The following is a 13966-nucleotide window of genomic DNA, read 5'->3' on the forward strand; positions in this document are numbered from 1 at the left end:
AGTGGCTCCAGGGGGGTGGCAGTTCTTATACACCGCAGAGTACAGTTTCAATATATAGCACATAGAGCAGACCCTGGGGGCCGGTTCCTTTTTGTCACTGGCAAGGTGCATGGCGAGCAGATCACCATTGGGAGTATTTATGCCCCTCCACCTCTGGGCGCTACTTTCATTGACAATTTATTGGGGGACTGGGGATCCCTTCCGACTGGCTTGACCCTGATGGGGGTGATTGGAATGACACGATGGGGCCTTCTGATAGACAACGCACCTTGGATACCCCTATACCTCAGGGTCCGACTAAACTGCATACCTTAGAGTCGACATTAGACTGGGCAGACATATGGCGCGAACTCCACCCTACTGAACATGACTACACGTATCTGTCTGCAGTCCATGGGTCACAGTCCCGACTCGACTACTTCTTTGTTCCTCTGGTATTTCTCCATAGATTCTCCCAGGTGCAACACCAGCCAACGGCCGCGCGGTCACATTGCGCTTCCACACGTGCTCACGCAGGCCCCCATTCCGCTAACGCATGTCACCTTGGCGCCTCCGTAGTCCAGCCCATCAGGACATGCTCAACGCAGCGATCACTACATTTCTTGCTGACAATGGCCCATCCGCCCCTCGAACACTACCCTCTGGGAGGCTCTCAAGCCAACCGTCAGGGGCTCTGACATTAGGTATCGCACACAGGAGAAACAGAAGCACCGCGAACAATTTGATACCCTAGAAGAGCACCAGATGACCCTGTCTGCCCAATTCAGTGCCAATCACTGCCCCGTCCTTCGCCGTAATTTGCCTTTAGTGCAGCAAGAACTGCGTCAACACCTCCTGGATGGAGCTAAAGAGATCTGGGAGGCATCTCCACATCGGATATATCAGTGGGGGGACAAGTCAAGTAAAATGCTCCATAGACTGTGCCAAGCGGACGGCGCCCTGGCTTTCACGCCTACGATCCAGGGCTCAGACGGGTCCCTGTACACGTCACCGGCAGAGGTAGCGGACGAATTTGCGCGACACTTCACATCTCTGTATGCCCGTAAGGAGCAGATTTCTGCCGAACTTATCGCTGAGTTCCTCAGGGACATTCCGCCTCGCCGGCTCCCTGATTCAGTGCGGGAGAACCTGGAGGCACCCATTACATTAGAGGAGCTGTCTGATCTGTCTGGTGCCCTCAGTGCGATCCAGCAGTGTCGCGCCCCGGGTCCCAACGGGTTCCCCATAGAATTCCTTCGGTCCCATATGACCCAATTGGGGCCTCACTTGTTGGCGACGATTGCGGATGCAACCGATCGGGGAAGTCTGCCGGAGGACTGGCGGCACGCGGAAATAGTGCTATTTCCTAAACCTGGCAGACCCCCTGAGGACCCGTCTTCCTACCGCCCCATCTCTCTTATTAATTTTGAACCCAAATTGTTGGGGAAGGTCTTGGCCGACCGCCTTTATGGGTGCGTCACAGATCTGATCCACCCGGACCAGTCGGGCTTTATGCCACAGAGGGCTACAAGACAAAACATCAGGCGCGTTCACAATGCCATTGCTGCGGCCCCTACGTTAGGCCGCCCTGCTGCCCTATTATTGGCCGATATTGATAAGGCATTCAACTCCTTAAGCTGGGTCTATCTTTTCCAACTACTCGAAGCTGTCAACTTTGGGCCCCGTTTCCTGACCTATGTTCGCCTATTGTATACGAATTTGACAGCGTCAGTTCGTATTGCCGAACACCGCTCCCACCCTTTCCCGATTCAGAGAGGTACCCGCCAGGGCTGCCCGCTTTCTCCATTGTTGTTTGCCCTGGCGGTCAAGCCCCTGGCGGCCTGGGTAAGAAGCGACCCGGTGCTCCGGGGGTTCGATTGGTCCCGCTCGCGGTCAGATTTTATAGTGCTATATGCTGATGATGCCCTATTTTATTTTGACTGACCCGTGGTACTCTGGACCCCGAATCCTGGAGATCCTCAGAATGTTTGGTAGCACCACCGGCCTCCACACTAACCCTGCTAAATCCATTCTCTTCTCGGTATGTGGACATCAGGGCCGTGAATCGTGGGCTACGCAGCAGTCCTGGGCCACGGATGGGTTCAAATTTCTGGGGATTTACATCTCCCCATGCCCCAAAATCTCTTGGGCACACAATATTTCCCCGTTAATGGTTAGCCTCAAAAACGAGACGGCGGTGTGGTCTGCTCTCCCGTTGTCCCTCTATGGGCGATCGGCCATTTTTAAGATGGTGTCCTTGTCTCGGATATTATATCACCTCCAAAATTTCCCATACCCTATCCCTCACGCCTGGTTCGTACAGGTGAACGCAATTCAAAATAACTTCCTACGGCGAGGTGGGGTTGTTCGGGTGGCATTTCGCACCTGTTCACAGTCAATCGTACTGTGGAGGGATTATGGTAGCTGACATCTATTCCTATTATGTTGCATCTCACATCCTTGTGATCAATGAACTATGGTACAATTCTCCCACAGACCCGGCGTTTGCTATTGAACATGCCTGCATGGAGCAGGTTCCCCTACTCCATCTATTATACAGTTATACGAAGCTTGATCATCTAACGCCGGCTGGCAGACAAGCCATACAGCTGTGGCAGGCTAAGACCAGGCAGATGGGATGGAAGCGGAGACTAACTCAACAGACCCCCCTGTGGCAGGGTACAAGCCTCAAGTCTGCTACTGCATTGAGGGGATTTAGAGAATGGGACCTGGTGGGGATCTCGACCCTAGGAGATGTCATTAGAGGTGCCACACTAAAATACTTTCAACAATTACAAACAGATTTCAGCCTCCACAAGTCACAATTTTACAAATATCTACAGCTCCGACATGCGCTCTCCCCTCAGATCCGCAATTTGGGAACCCTCCCTGAGTTTCAGCCTTTGGAGGGCTGTCTATTAATGGGGGACATCGGATTACACAAAATTAGACAAATTTACCAAACACTGACAACACACACCCCCACTACTTTGGACAAAACCCGACAGGCCTGGCAGGCAGATATCCCCGATTTAATGGATGACGACTGGGCCGAAGCGATAGCCAGACCTAGGGGCGCAGCCGTCTCCACACGCTACAGGCTCATCCAGTTAAAATATTTGCATAGAGTTTATTATACCAGGGTACGTCTGTGGCGGATGGGGGTCATTCAGTCCCCAGTATGCTTGCGGTCTGTCTGTGAGGAGGGGTCCTTTTTCCATACCGTGTGGACTTGCATGGCCCTGCAGCCCTTTTGGAACAGGGTTCGATCATGTCTCAGTGAAGTGTTGGGGTGGGTGCTCCCATTAGATCCACAGTTGTTCCTATTACATTCCACAGACGACATTGGGGGGAATCGCTATAAACAGCATCTATTGTTCCTTGCCCTTACTATTGCCAAGAGGGACATAGCGCAGTGTTGGAGGGCATCCTCTCCTCCGACCATAGGCAAATGGAAGGCCGCACTAGATAGGTGTATGGAAGCTGAGATCGCTGTCTTTGCAGCTCGGGGCTGCCCCCGGAAACACCGTAAGATTTGGACATGATGGGCGACTTATCGGGGAATTGACTTGCCCCCTCTGCCTGAGAAAGACTCATAAAAATTACCCTTTGCTCCCCACCCTGCAATACCCCGGACTATGTTGTTTGACTGTATCACCGCCTTATTGGAATGAATATTGGGAATCTGTTGCATTATGTACTATATTTTGGGATCTGTCTGCATATTGTTTATTTTGCTTTTATTTTTGGTTTACCTGCATGTTTGGCAGGGGCTGTTTATTTTGGTGGAAATGGTTATTACTGCATATGCTGTTCAAATGATTATGTATGCCACTGTGGGGCTTCCGCCCGATAAATTGCAAAATGACCAAATAAAATTTGTTGTTAAAAAAAAAAAGTGTATCAACAGCATGAGGTACTATGACTGTGAGATCAGTATCAAGGGCGAGCCCTGCCGATTGTCGAATAGAGATGGCCGCAACCGCTCTTAAACAGCTCAGGAGGGCTCTCACGACATTCTCAAGCAAAGCAGCAAAATAAGCACACACCCTCTGCTTACCTCCAAAGGCTTGTGTTAAGACAGAAAGCGCACAACCATTGTCACGTGTACATACAACACGAACGGCTTAGCATAATCTGGCATGCCAAGCACAGGCGCAGAGCAAAGCGCAACCTTTAACTGCTCAAAAGCTTGTTGACATTCAGGCGTACAGGGCAAGGGTTCATGCACATCTTTAGTGGTTACCTGCAGCAGCAGCTTTGTTAGTAAGGAAAAGTTAGGAATCCAGTGACAACAATACAAAGTAATGCCAATGAAAGTTTGCACATCCCGCTGAGTCTTAAGGATGGGCATTTTAACAATAGCACTAATGTGTTCAGGTGTTAGTCTCCTTCCCTCCTTTGACAGTAGGTGACCTAGGTAGGTGACCTCCTGTCGACAATATTGGGATTTTGAAAGGCACACTTTATATCCGCGCTTTTTAAATTATTGATTTCAGTGACAATTATACAAAGAAAAACATTAGGCAGTAATCATCAGGTTATTCATCTCATAACAGTTTTTACAAGGGTCATCGTCAGATATACATCAATCAATTCTTTCTCGGTCTGTATTTCTGCGCATCTCTAACTCCACCATGGTAGACACACATATATCTCCGCAATAACTGTTCCACTTGGACCACTTCTTGTCCAATTTTTGGGGCATCCCCTGGCTACAAAGTCCTCCGTCTCCGCCAGCATGCATCTGTCGAGCTCTTTCGCCCACACGGAAGTGGAGGGTGGAATGTCCTCCCCCCAGCCCTTTGCCAATTCCCGCTTGACCAGTGTGTAGCCTAATGTGGCCATCTGTTGCTCCGTATCAGTCAGGCCAGTTGCAGCCCAAATATTCAATAACCCCAAATGTGGTGTCAGGGTCATCTCCTTCCCTAATGCTGTCTGCACGTGATTTGTGGCTTCTTCCCAGAAGTGGCGTATGGCAGGGCAGCTCCAGACAGTGTGATAGAAGGTGGCCTGTTGTTGGCCGCCCCTCAGGCAAAGGTCGTCAGGTCTGGTTCCTAGTTTTGCCATTACTTTCCAGTCACATATGATCTATGGAGAATCCTAAGCTGTATCAGCCTATATCATTGTGTAATGGCTGCTTCCCTTGAAATGTAGTAATAATTTGATTGTTGCATCTTTGAAACCTTCCTCAGTGTCGGAAGCAATCAAGGGATCATCCATGTACTGCAGTAATACAATACCTGGGGTAAGCGTGAGGGAATCCAATTGACCTTTTAGAGCTTGACTATATATGCTAGGACTTTCAGTATAGCCCTGAGGAGCTCAACAGAATCTAAAGCTCCTACCGGCTAGGATAAATCCAAATAGGTGTCTGCTATCTGGATGGATCGGAATGCTGAAGAAGGCATTTTTTAAATCAATAACGGAAAAGAATTTGGCAGAGGAAGGAATCATTGTCATAAGGGCAGTGATGTCAGGGACCACTGGGAACTGAGGGACCACAATCCTGTTAACCTCACTTAAATCAATCAGAAACCGATAGACATTAGGATGGTCATCAGAGGCACCCGAGGGTGCTCTCTTAAGAATGGAAAGGATATGGCTATTACACATGTTTGCAGTCGTCTCTTCAACAGCCCCTGACTTAATCAAGTCCTGTACAGAATCTGCAATAGGGCTCGCACCCCTGCTTGCAGTATTTTGTACTGAGGAATACGAGGCAAAAACAGCATTGTCTTTGATCTTAATAGAAACTGGAGGTATCTACAACAGCCCCACGTCCGTATCACCTGGAGCCCACAACATGGGCGGCACCTCCTTAAATTCAGCAGGGAGGGGCGTGTCCTTGGACAAACACTGCTTGGTACTAACCACATTAGGACCCACTGTCATATAGACACCAGCCAGGGAACAATAAATTGTAGCATGCAACTTCTTCAATAAACCTAATCCCATCAAATTCTCACCGCAATTGGATGCCAGAAAAAAGGCGAATCAACAGTATTGGGACCAACGGTCAGGGCAAGGGGTTTGGATATGTGGCTCACAACCGGCATACCAGAAAAGCCTACCGAAACATTATTATGACCAGACAGGGCTGCCCCAGGGACCAGTGAATGAGAAACAGAGCTGTTCATTGCGCCTGTATCCACCAAGAATTGCTAAGCTGAGTCCTGCAAATCAGCAGTAAGATGAGGTCTGCGCTGATCTACAGGTATCTGAACTGGTCCCTCGCCCTGTCCCTGGCTGTCCTAACCATGGGACAACCCTGTCACTTTGTCCAAATCATAGTCATCATGATAGTACTGTTGCCGTCGAGGGTCATCAAAATAGTCATGACCACCTGCTCTACGAACCCGTCCACAAGAACCCCGTACTCTAGGGGTCGCAACTTTCTGCAACAATGCCGGGCACTCGCTGCGCCAGTATTCCTCCTGCTTACAATATGCGCACTGATGCGGCCCCACATGCGCAGCATTTCTGCTTGTGCGGGGCAGCTGTCGGGCCGAACCAATGCCACGTCCTCTCCCGTTCCCTCAAGATACCTGCTGCATCAACACCTTCATCTTTAAATCCTTATTTTTCTTCTCCACCTTCTCCTTCTCTTTGTTCTCTCAATGCTCATAATACTGTGCCATACTCAATATTACTGGTGGGGAGGAGGTCATTCAAGTGCTCTCCGAAGCCTGTAATCGAGTCGCGATCTCGGGAAGCTGCTTCGTAACAAATTTGTTAATGAAGAATCGGACATCTCCCTCCATTGACAAATCCTGTCCACTGAAATCCAAGAACACACCTTCAAACCGAGTGAAAAAATCAGATGCACTATCATCTTTCTTCTGACAACATGCAGTTAACTTGTCCCAATCTACTCTTCTAGTTGGAATAAGAGAGTGCATGTAAGTAATAATTCGACCTGGCAAAGCTAGGATCTCAGCCTTAGGCTTCTCACCAGGCTTCCTCTCCTAATCCCAGGCTCTGATCTCGTCCCAAGTGCCACCCAATTCCACAACGTGGTCCCGTGTGTGCACCTGCCGCCAAATATCAACTGGTACCAACAAACCAAAAAACATCTCAATGTCTGCCAATGGCATCACTGTCAACGATGCAGCTTCTGTCAATTCTTTATAATATGGACCAGGATTTGTCCTAGGATCGGGCAGCTGATTCTTGAGGGACAGAACCTCACTTCTCTTCCATGGGGTATAAGTCCATTGCTCCTGTAAATGGCCTTCTACTCGCTGCTGTACAACAACATCTTGTGCATTCCTTACGTCCGGCATTTCGGGGTGATACAAAGGGTTACTTCCCTAATCGGAAACTGGAGTATCGCCTTCGGACTTTCCTGAATCAACCTACCTCGATAACCGAGTAACACTGCGACATTACCAAAAACCTGATCAGGTGCCATGTCAGCCGCATATACATGGCCCCTAAAATCATAAATGACCTGAGGGGCCACTCCACTAAAACACTGCTCCCATAACCCAATCAGGGTAGCCAACAAATGGCTCGTAGTCCTTTAACACACTCCACACATCCTCTAGGCTATAAATGGGGTTACGAGCCCACTGGGCAGATTGATTAGCTACCATTTTCCTCTCCTCCTCCCACACATCCGATCGTATCAGTACCCATCCCAATCGTTCCTTAGCAGCTCCCAAGTCCCCACTTCCAAATCCACACACTGGCATTCCAAAACTCAAGGGTGTTGGGGTATGGGGGAGAGGGGAGGCTGTAGCAATGGAAGCATCTGGTACTAAAGTTATCAGAGGCTGTGAAGTGGGTGTGACAGCTGTGGAAAGAGATGCCGAAGCAACAGGCGTAGCAGGAAGACTGGCCATCGTAGTAGCCGCAGGGAGAGAAGCTGAAAGAGATATCGGAGAGACAATGACCGAAGCAGCCTGGTCACTAGCAGAAGAAGCAGGAGCCGCAGAGACAGGAGAAGCAGATGGCTGGGGCTGTGGGATAGCAGGATATATTCTCTGCCGGGCACATGGAGGTGGAGGTTGTGTCTCCAATAGTTCCTCCATGAACGGATCATCTTCCTCGCTAGAAACATAAAACTGATCACATTGTAATCAGAACTTCCTAGCTGCACACCCTATCCCTTTCTCTATTTTCTGCCTACCATACGCTACAGCTTTCTGAGTTACTGTCTGCGTTCTCCCTTTCTGATCCTCTTTTTCTGCCTTTATACTTCTCCTTCGTGTCTCTTTCTGTAGGTTTGGAGTGAGTCAAACATCGACTGCCTACTTCTTTTTGCAAATACCCTATCCTGCAGGAAATTAAATTTTTGTTAATCAAAGGAGCCCGTCAACAGCCACTACAACTCTGCATTGTCCCTCATATATTTGTGCCATAATGTACTAAACATAATAGGGCCAACACCATGTTTTACATACATTTCAAAGTTCGGCATGCCCTCCGGAGATGCAGGGTTACTCTATTTCAATTGAGCATCAGTAGAACAAAACGACATCCCACACAACACAACTTGCAAAGACTAGGCATTCTTTCCCACAGACGCACATTAACTACATATATACCAAACAAGTAGTTGCAAATAGCTTCACCAAAATTGGGCCATAGACCCCGTAAAATACAATTCTCAAATGGTACCATACTCAAAGCGAGCCCAAACAAAATCAAGCACTTGTCCAAAACCGATCCGCAGACCATATCCAATTTAAGCCAATGTGCGCCACAATCACAAGGAACAAAACCAAATTCACCTGGTGCACACAGGTCAAACAAATTTATTTTCCACTGCCGACTCTTTGGACCAAACGGTCAGATCCAAGGGTCTCACTTTTCAGGACCCCAGTCGGGATGACCATTGGGCGAGGCACCACCCGGTCAGACAGGCGGGAAGCTGCGAGTACTAGGCAATATCGTGCAGGGATCCCCGATCCGCCCATCCGACCCAATGTGGCTCCATCCTCCTCACCTGTCCGCGGGTAAAGAAGGTTAATTCATCCGACGGTGGTCCCTGTTCGGGCGCAAAAGGAAGAAAGTGACCCGATTAGGGCCACCCGGGTCACTCACGACCACCTCTCAGCCTTCCATCCAAATGAAGAGTCGGTCAGACAGTCGAGAAAACAAACCAAGTTATTTATTAGTATTGCGCTCGAGCGGAGTCCAGTCTGACTAGCCTCCTAAGATGCTACCGAGGAGACTGACCCTCATCAACATTACATCAGATGTTATACATTGCCAATGCCCACTGGGACCTGCCCAGAACTGGAAATTTCCAGTTGGAGCAGGTTTACAAAGGAGACACAGAAGATGAGCTACACTCCTGGGATCGGGTACATGTTATCTCAGTCTCAAGGTTACTCTGTCCGTGCCCGCCACTGTGAGCATGAGAACAGGCCTATCTAACAAAGAAGGTATGTGAAGGCACATTCATATATTCAGTGTGACAACCAAGCTCAGCCTTGGAGGAATAATAAAAAAAATATCGAAACTGCTTTCTGGGGGGAGGAGCCAAGATGGCGACCGGAGCAGACGCTTGAGCGCCCGGCTCCGTCGGCCCTTGGCCTCGGACTATCATCCTGATTCCTATCCTCGCCGATTCTCGAGGTGAAACGTGTGCGACGACGCGCTGTCCACGCCGCCGCTTCCCCGAAGTCTCAGCCCGCCCGGATGCCGGAGTTCTTGGTGCTTTTGTTCTCCGCCCTGGATCCCTGCTCCATTGTTGCCTTTGCCGGCCCCCTGGAAGCTCCGCAGTCACCGGACCCGCTAGCGCAAACCCGAGCCGCGCGGTCCCGACCTCACCTCACACCACGGACTGTCGCCAGCTGAGCCTGGGGAGGGACGGCCAGACACCTCCTGCACCCTGCGCCTGAAGGGCTGGGGCTGTAAGGTAAGCCCCGGTGCGGCGGGTCTCCTGCCCCGATCTGTGGACCGCGCTGTGGGAGGCTGCCGACCCCCTTCTTCCATTGCCTAGTCGGCTGCAAAGAGAACCCGAGGGAAGGGAGGCGACTGTTGGCTTTCCCTGTTGCGGCGCAGACCTGAGGGGAACTGACTCCTTGCTACGACCCCCCCCCCCTGGCCATTGTACCGTCCGGCGGTAAAACATGGCGTTGTTTGCCTGCTCGCGGCTGGAGGGTGATACTCCGGTCTTGCCCGCTGCCCGCTTTGCCCTCCCTCCACCAGACACCAGCTCCACAGTGCCGTCCCGGATTGCTGCCGATGTGGGGGTGCAGCTTCCGCTGACATGCGGCTCCGTTCTGGCTGTCCTGCGGGACTTTCGTCTACAAATGTGTGCTGGCTTGCAGGCGCTGAGTGAGCAGTTTGACTCCATCCTGTCGGCTGCGGGTCGTGAGCGCCCCGTTTGTCATCAACACGGCGTGGATCTGCCAGTGCTTTTGTCCTCTTGCGGGGACGCAACGGCTGTGTGTGATCGTGCTACACTGGTGCCTGCAACTGGCTTTCCCGGCACCCAGGATCAATTGCTCTCCAGCTCAACAGCGGATACTTTGTTTCCCCGTTCATTGCTGCCTGCTTCATTGTTGCCTGCCTCACCGCGTCTGCAAGAGTATCCAGCTGAGCAACACCTAACATCCTCGAGGAATCGCTCACGGTGGCCTACTGCTTCTTTTTTGTGGAACTCCTGTACTTTACATGCCATGTCTGGACTTTATGTGGTGCACAAAGGGACCTCTACAGATGGTCGGCGGCCATTTTGTGATTCTACTTCACCATCTTCTCCCAAGCGGCCATATTGTCTTTGTCTGCACGGGATGCGGGGCCTTCATGTAGGGGCTGGCTTAATCTCAAGCCCGCGATCGGGCCAGGGCTAGACTGATTTATATCGCCATGGTTTCACGGATGGGCTGGACTGGGACTGGAACTGTATGTATATGTTGTGCGCACTCGTCGCGATCTGTCTTCCTTCATTTAAATTGTTGTGACAATTCATTTTCACACGACCGCTTTTGGTGTAGTGGGTTCTCAGTGTGTGGAGGCCATAGATGGCCGATGGTTCAGGGCGCTCTGATGATACGTAGGCTCCTCCCCACTTTCTTCTTTTTGGGAGTTTAGATTAGAATAGTCCTATTCTTTTCTCACCCCCTTTATCATAGGTGTAATGTTTTCTTATCTTTCTTTACTCTATTCTTACTCTCTTTCTTGTCTATATTTCGGGTTTCTTGGGCGACAGGCACTATGCTGGGGGGGGGCGGGCAGGCCGTAGCCTCCGCATTGGTGTAGGGTGGGGGGGTAATTTACTGTTTCTAATTAGTTCTATGGGCCTTTTCTCTTTCTATGTTTCTGCGCTATACTTGTTTCGATTCTGGGTCCCGGTGTGGGGTTGACTGAGTGGGGGCGGCACTGGAGGGGTGCGTAATTGCTCATGTGACTATCCTGTTATATAACTGCATTGCCTCACTGCCTGAGATTTTACTTCCATTGCTGTTTTAATGATGCTGCTGCTCTCCCGTGTGGTGAAGATATCGTGCGGACTCGAATCTCCTTGGTTCTTACTCTTCACTGACTTTTTCCCTGATAAAATTATTTTGAAAAACTTTAAAATTAACCTTCGCTTCTCCTCCCCCTGGTGTCAAGGATCTCTCCAGTGTATAATTCATGAATCGTTGCTAATCTTGACCGTTGAAGCGCAGGGGCCGTAATGTTTGTATCAGTGCTTAACCGTATCGTGGCCGGCCTGAAGGTTGTAGGCCCGTATTTGTTCTTTTAATATGCACGAATAAAGGTTTTCAAAAATTTAAAAAAAAAAAAAAAAGAAACTGCTTTCTGCTGAGGCAGACTAAATGAGACAGAAGTTAGTTTCGATCATCACACAAAATGGCGGCTAAATGCAAAATGGTGCCGCAAATGCTAACTTAAGCATAATGCTAATAGAGGAGGAGTCGATTAGAAATATTTCCTAGTCTAACACCCGTGCCCGTCGATCACTGACTCCAACACATCAGGTGGCAGATCACCAAAAGCTATGAGTCCCCCCAAGAGTTTTAACTGTCCCCGAGCCTGAGGGAACCTTTAAGACCGCCTCAATGGCTCCAGTACCCAATTTCTCGACCCCCTCCTCCATACGTTACTACATCAATGGCGGCTGATCCAACACAGAGTTCTTCACAAGGCCCTCCTAATCAATCTTCTACGTTTGAAGTCATCCGAAACATAGACTGGGAAGGACATGATGGTCTTTCTGAGCCTAGGCCCCGTACGAGTCTAGATCTGCCGGCAGCAGCGTGGCCCTTTGGGATCATCCTGGTCAATTCCCCGCAGCTGAAGAGCCTGCAAAAGGAATCCACAGAACAATTGATGTTAAAAGCTCATCAATGGATTAGTAAACACACGGAGGGATGGTCAGAAGCTTTCACAAGCATTATAATGGCGAGGAGGATGGGTGGGTGGGACATTCAGACAAGAAATTCAGGGGGGGCTGTGTTGTTTTGAATTTTAAATCGCACACTATGTCCTGGAATCTTTTATGCTTTCTACCTAAGGCCCCTTCTTCGCTGTCCCAAATATTCGCCCTACCTTTGGGCTTTTTTTTATAAACCTGTAATTCAAACTCCCTGGGGAAAGGGAGTTAGGGACCTGGCAAGTCACCCCCATTTAATGAACAATCAATCACCTCTGAGGCTACTACCTAACCCTACACCAACCAGCAACAGCTCTTTGCTTTTGGCTGATTTGGAAGCCTGCGATTGACAGATGACAAAGGGGGCCCCCCAAAAACACAATTTTGAATAGTGATAGAGAGGGGATTGTGAATCCATCATTAACCAATATGGGAAATGATCGGTTAACGATGATTGTATGGAATATTGCAGGGCTAGGTCCCAAAATGTGATCAAATATGGCTCCGATACATCACTACCTACAATATAATTTGTTTACAAGAAAAGTGGGAATTAGCCCCCTTTTATGTGGATGGATATCGTACCTTCCATACCCTAGCGATACAGCCAATATCGGGCCGTGCAAAGGGTGGTATTTTGACGCTATTAAAAAACACAGTGAAATTTCAAGTTTTAACCGCATGCAACAACACACCATATTTCAACATATTACAAATATTAGGGCCTGGGGGTAACACCATTCTCCTAATAAACTATTACAATAACAACTTTGGAGGCGAAATGGCAAAAGTTGTTTATATGTTGGTGGGGAAATAAAACAGTAGCAATTCAGAATTGCAAGAAGACGCCCCCCAGTATTCTAAGGGTGGGTGACCGCAATGAGCACATCGGCCCCTCGGCAACCAACACGAATTGTGGATTCTTCGATGAGGAAGGTGGGGGCATCGTGCACTTTACTCACAATCTGCATGGGGAGGCCCTTAATAGACTTCTTTTTCAGCAAGATTTAGAAATTTTGAATCCTATTACTGAGTCCACAGGTCAGTTAGAGAATACTTTCGGATCTATGTACCATGGATCGACCATTGATTAGGTAATCCTCAGCATCCCTTAACAAGCCCATTACTGATCTAAAGGTAACCATCTCTAGATTTAGTGGCCATGCGGCTATTACTGGCTGCCTGGCCTGGGAAGGGATACACGCCCAACAATTAATCCACATAAAAACATGAATAAGTAGGAAAAATTGTATTGTTTTATAATAGGAAAAAAATGATAAGGAAAAACTGATCCCTTCAGTAGTTTGCAAACCAATACAACGAAATTATGACATGCCTGGAACATCCCAGGAAGATTGTGACAGCTTTTGAGTCAATACTGTGTGAGGTAAAAAATTATTAAACAAAAAATGGTATAGCGTCCTAATCAACTGCCCCAATGTGGTTTGACCAAAATTGTACCAACCCTCTCAAAGCTACATAAGGCCATCAGGACCGAACCCAGAGACATGGCACAGTTAAGCTATCGTGGAAGCTTTATAAAGACCTCAGGTTGGCCAGACTACAAGTAATGAAGGAGGAAGCCTGGGAACAACTCCAGAAGGCCGCTACCTTAAAAAATTCAAGAGAATTTTGGAAGGTTATGAATGG

Source organism: Triturus cristatus, chromosome 5_2 (assembly GCF_964204655.1).
Source record: "Triturus cristatus chromosome 5_2, aTriCri1.1, whole genome shotgun sequence".
NCBI classification, from domain to species: domain Eukaryota; kingdom Metazoa; phylum Chordata; class Amphibia; order Caudata; family Salamandridae; genus Triturus; species Triturus cristatus.